Consider the following 5,960-nt stretch of genomic DNA (forward strand, 5'->3'; position numbering starts at 1 on the left):
CCAGAAATATCATTTGACCCAACAATCCCATTACTAGGTATATACCCAAAGGATTATAAATCATTCTATTGTAAAGACACATGCACATGTATGTTTATTGCAGCACTGTTCATTATAACAAAGACTTGGAACCAACCCAAATGTCCATCAATGATAGACTGGATGAAGAAAATGTAGCACATACACACCATGGAATACTATGTAGCCATAAAAAAGGATGAGTCTATGTCCTTTGCAGGGACATGGATGAAGCTGGAAACCACCATTCTCAGCAAGCTAACACAGGAACAGAAAACCAAACACCACATGTTCTCACTCATAAGTGAGAGTTGAATAATGAGAACACATGGACATAGGGAGGGGAACATCACACACTTGGGCCTCCCAGAGGGGTGGGGTGGTAGGGGAGAGATAGGAGAAATACCTAATGTAGATGATGGGTTGATGGGTGCAGCAAACCACCATGGCACATGTATACCTATATAACAAACTTGAACATTTGGCACATGTATCCCATAACTCAAAGTATAATAAAAAATTAACTTAAGAGGGTTTCAGGGATTTAAGAGATCAAATATTTAATCAATGAAGAGTCATGACCCTCTGTGGCAGATTTTATTATTGTTTAGTAAATATTAGCCCTGGCCACGTCACTTTCTTTGGGCAATGGAATGTACCGATAAGTGAATATGTGCCAGTTCTGAACAGAGGCTTTAAAGGCTATTACAGAATATAGCCGGTCCTCTTGAGCTCCTACTGACCTCTGTTGTGAGAACTGCATGCTGGGATGGTGGCTGCTCATTCAGCCTGGGATTTGGATTGTGAAGGCATGAAGCAGATCTGAAACTAATCTACAATCTAGACCTAAGCCTAAGTGAGTTTAGCTCATTTCTGTGCAGCTAAAGCCAATTCACAGACCAGTAGATGGAACACAAATTATTGTTTTTATAAACAAGTTTTGGGATTGTTTGTTATGCAGCACTATGCAGCAAAAGCTGCTTAATACATCTGGTAACAGTAGATGACAGTAATAAGCAGGGCTAATAGGGAACTCCTCTGAAGATGTGGAATTTAAATCTTTTTGTTTTTTCTTTCAGGGAAAAGGGAGGAAAATGATTTGGAATCCACTATAAGAAACAAGGACAGTTACTTTATTTACAGGTCCAAGAGCTGTGAGAGGAAAATCAGAATTTACTGTAGAGGTTTCAAGAAAAATGAGGTTCACAGAAGGCATCTGCATTTTTATTAAAGCAAGAAGGTGAAGGGAAAATTTTGAGACACTGAGGATGTAGGAGAATTTGCTAATGACCTTCCTTAAATTCCATAGCACAGTAGAAAAATTTCTACTTTGACCTCTTTCTTATTTTAAGATCTTTTTTTTCCCACTCCCTAGTGTGCATCTCACTATGATGAATCCAGGCATCTCATAATCAAAACAGCCAAAACTGAAGTCATTGTCAGCCCAGTAAACATGCTTCTGCTCCTTGCTTTCCTTTTTCCTAAGCAAGAGATAGAGACATCTTTAATTCTTCCCTCCCCATTGCCTCTCGGATTCAATAGATGCCCAGATTTTGTCTATTATGCTTGCAAGTTATGTCCCAAATGGTTTGCTGTTTTCTTCCATCCTCACACTGCTGGCCTAGTACATACTCTCTTCTTTACTTGCATGAGATGCTGAAACAATTTTCTAAAAGGCTTTTATGTTTCTCGTATCACCTCGAATTAATCTGCTTTTCTATTGAAAAGAACATGGATTCTCGAGTCAGATATTTCTCAATTAGCATATCGGCTTTGAGACTTATTGTGAGACAAAAGATAAAGCTTTATGAACTGTCCTCACCTGTCAAAATGGGACACAATAACATTATCTAATTTACAAGTTTCCTCTAGAGTTAAATGAAATGACATCTAGGTAATTTATGGCACTAAATGATGTCCAATTAATGTTAGTTTCCTTATTTCTCTTACATTTCTAGAGTTGTAGCTGAATAATGAAAATTTGATTGTGTCATTATACTGTGAAAAAAGAAATCTCCAACAAATTCTCAGTTACTGTAGAATGGAAAGCAAATTCTCTACCATGTCATAAAAGGCCTTCAATGACTTGACTTAATTTTTTTTTTTATCTCCTTCCACACTTGGGCACAGCTGATGGATCTGAATTATAGGAGTAACTCCATTGGTGCAAAACTCACAAGGTTCAATTTCTAAGTAGTACAGCATCCTTGAAATGAGCTAATGCAGACATTGCCAGTTGCTCACCACAAATCCATTCTTTTTGTTGTGGCAGAAACTTGCCATCTGTAAATAATAACTGTGTTATCTTTCTCCATATATCCATTTAGACTAAGTGATCCAATCCTCTGTATTAAGTGGGGCTATGTTTGTGAGTTCTGGGTAGCAGAACAGACATAGATGTGATATGTGCCATTTCCATGCCTAGTCCTTAAAGCCTGACTTCTCCACATTCTTTTTCTCTCCTGCCAGCCGGATGTGAACAATACAATATCTGCAGGCCAGATGTGAATAATACAATGGAGGACTCTGAGCCTCTGAAGAATGAAAGAGCCATGAGATGACAGGTATTTGGATCCCTAAATGATTACATGAAGCAGTTCCCCCACCCTCAATTTCCATTGTACTGTGATGTAAACAAGAATCGTATCTTGTACGTGTGTGTGATAATTTGTTGAGAGTTTATTGTTGATTCTAATAACTTTTAGCCTGCCAGATTAACACAGATATCGAGGGGTGTTGCTGCTGCAATAAAACCTAAAGAATGTGTTACTGGCTCAGTGGTTGGGCAATGAGCTACAAAGAAGCAGATGGAAAAGGCTGACAGTTGAGATCCATCCTTTACCACGGCAACATATTTGGTAAAAATAAAATGTGGTAACTAGAAAGGCAGACCACAAACATAATACATAGAACTATGAAGAGAGGTTGTCAAACAGAGCATTATTTATGAGTATAGGGTGCTATTGGATTAGTTTGGAAAGGCACTGCAAGAAAGAGATCACAAGAAAAAAGTGGTTTATTTGTAGCAAAAAAAGAACAGGAGGAATTTGAATGCTTTTCTAAGGTAGGAAAGCCAATTGCTTCTGAACTCCCAAATAAGAGACAGAAAAGATGAGATTTAGAAAACTGTTTTGAGCAGTGAGACTTTTCAGTTGAAATGATTTTCTCAGCCACATTTTAGAAAGTCAGATTAGAGGTACCTTCTCACGAAGGCCTGTCCAACTGTCATCATGATACTCCGTCTTGAGAGAAAAGGTCTGAGGATAAGCAAGCAGACATAAAACTAGGTCTATGAAAGTACTTTAAGTGTGGTTACTGTGATATGAAAGTGACTTGAAGCAAATACATCAGAAATGTACTAAGTTTTTGAGGGACTTCTGTTGCCAGTTACACACAAGGTCAAAGAAAAAGAAGGTCTTTGAATGTGCAAGCTGTTAAACATATTTCAGTTCATCAAGCTTTTTCCAGAGGTAAATTATCTGTAAAAGCTGAGCATCCCCAAAGGATGGCAATCTCCCCAGTGGAGAATAACAGAAAATGAAGGGTTATTCCCAGAAAACAGAGTCAAGGTCTCATCTGGAAACTCTACCAAGTGTCAGGAAAATAACCTTCATCCACCAAGCTGGCCCAACAGGATTTCATAGTCACTACAGCCAAATGACCACTTCCATTCCGCCATTCTTCGAATGGGCATGGTTATTGTCGTTATTCTGCTCCACTCTGTGTATATATATATAAAACATACATATACTTTTTTTTTGGTGGAAAAGGGGATCAAATAAACACAACTCGGAGTTCATATAGCACTACCAGAAATGCATCTGTGCTTGAGGATTGCATATCTCCTTAAGGTGCTAGACTGAGATAGAGGCAGGGGCTGGATGCGACATTGGCTGTCTCCTTTAGGGAAGTGGAAGGGTGTTCCATGTGTGGAGAATAAAAGTCAAAAACTGGCTTGTACACAAATATTTATTTTAATTTGCAAACAGCTGGACATTACTCTCCAGCCTCTTTTTTTTTTTATGGATGTTTATTAGTTACAAAGACAATAGCGCATCATTTAGCCCTTGATAAGGGTATCCATAAAAAACTGGGGATATTTTTGTTCCCAGATAATTGTCACGTACAGTCTCTCATTAGTCTCTCTCACTCTGTATCATTCTCTTCACGTCATTTTAGTATGCATATCTCTTGGGTACTCTCTACATTTTTTCTTCTCTGTATACATCGATGCCATGGCTTCTGTTGTCATTTATTCTACTACACTCTACACTAGGACCTCACTGTGGCTGTTTTCTTATCTCCCTTTGCTTATAGCTACCAGGACTTGTGCTTCAGCTTCTCCTGCTCCTTTCATCCCTGCAATGGCTTCTGCTGCTCCCCTCTTTTCTTCCAGACGCCCTCTTCTTTGGGCTATGATTATGGCTTCCAGACTTTTTGTCAGAATCGGAATAGCTCCGTTTGCTATCTCCCTAGAACTCTTGTGTTTTAATAACTCAGGCCTTTCCTTAGCACTTTCTGGGTTAGGGTGACTGCTAGAAAATTTTTCATAAAGTTTTATCTTTTTAGACTTGCCCTTCTCTTTAGAATCACTGTTGTATGTCCTGAGCTCTTGTTTTATTTTGTTTTCCTCTTTTCTATTTTTTTTTTTTCCAAATTTAATGTCACTCCCACTTTCACTACTGCTTTCTGAAGTTTCAGTAGGGGAAGACGAGGAGCAGGAGGAGGAGGAGGAAGAGGAGGAGGAGGGGGAGGAGGAAGGGGAGGAAGAAGATTTGTTTTTATGCTTTTTGTGTGTACTTCTGCTCTTCCGAAACTTTTTCTTTTTTCTATCTCTTTTCTTTTTCATTTTTTCTTCTCCAGTTTCCTGAGAAGTTTCTTTTTTTGTTTGGTTGTTAATGACTTTAAAAATTGAACTTCTGGATCTTCTTCACCCTCACTTACAACATACTCCTGTGATGGATCATTTGTGGTCACGTTTCTCTGCCGTACATTTCACTGGAGAGCAAATCCAGCGTTTCTCGTTTCCTCTGTTGGCTCTGAGGGGTGCATTGGCCCTGAGCCATCACTGGGAACTGAACTTGCATTGATTCCAGAAAGACCAAACAAAGGATATTCTCCACCTGTGTTGATGTGACCCCATTTGTGACATTTAATACGCCTCACATTTCGAACCTGAATACCAAAGGGCTGATCTCTGACGTTCATGTCATTTTTGGCATATTTTTCTTGTGGGACTCCTTTCTGCCATTCAAATTTGTATTCAGTCTTTCCTGCTTCTTCTTTCTCTTTGTCTACTTTTTTAACTCCTGGTGGGGCTTCGCACATGAAATTAAGGCCATTCTTTACACATTCATGTCCCATAACCAATCTAGTATCATATGATTCTTATTCTTTAAGATATTGTTGCATTAATTCATCTTATTTCTTCTTACCATATGATATTTTCTGTTCTGCCATCCATATTTTTTGGATATTAGATTTGGAGGCATGATGAAAGTCCTTCTTACACATGGAGTTGCCGAAGGATTTCCCCATCTTGGAGCTGGTGCTGCAGAAAGCAGAGGCTAGTGGAGTCATATGATTAAGTTCTATTCACAGGATGTGGTTGAAGGGGTTGCCTGCAACTTTCAGGCCTGGTACCTCAGAGAATTCTCTCCCCGTTTGTCTTCTGGCCACTGTAGAGGATGGTACAGAAGCTCTGAGGTCTTAGGATGTTGTTGAGCACCATAGAGAAAAATAGCTGATCCTTAAATGACTGCATGCAACAAAGCCTCTTTGAAACTTTCATTGTATAGTGATGACATAAGCAAGAAAGAAACATTAGTGTGAAAAATCATCAAGGTTTTCTTTTTTCATAGTAGTTAAGCTACATTATAGTTTCCAGCCTCCCCTAGAAGTTTACTTTTAGAGTGTACTTCTTATTTCACACTTATTCAATA

At 38.8% G+C, this 5,960-nt stretch overlaps 1 pseudogene; it reads right to left on the bottom strand.

Annotated features, from left to right (window-relative positions):
- Positions 1-4,174: 4,174 nt before the first annotated feature.
- LOC108290703 lies at positions 4,175-5,559 on the bottom strand (annotated as a pseudogene).
- Positions 5,560-5,960: the final 401 nt, after the last annotated feature.

This window comes from Cebus imitator, unplaced genomic scaffold (genome assembly GCF_001604975.1).
Source record: "Cebus imitator isolate Cc_AM_T3 unplaced genomic scaffold, Cebus_imitator-1.0 Scaffold17, whole genome shotgun sequence".
Classification (NCBI taxonomy): domain Eukaryota; kingdom Metazoa; phylum Chordata; class Mammalia; order Primates; family Cebidae; genus Cebus; species Cebus imitator.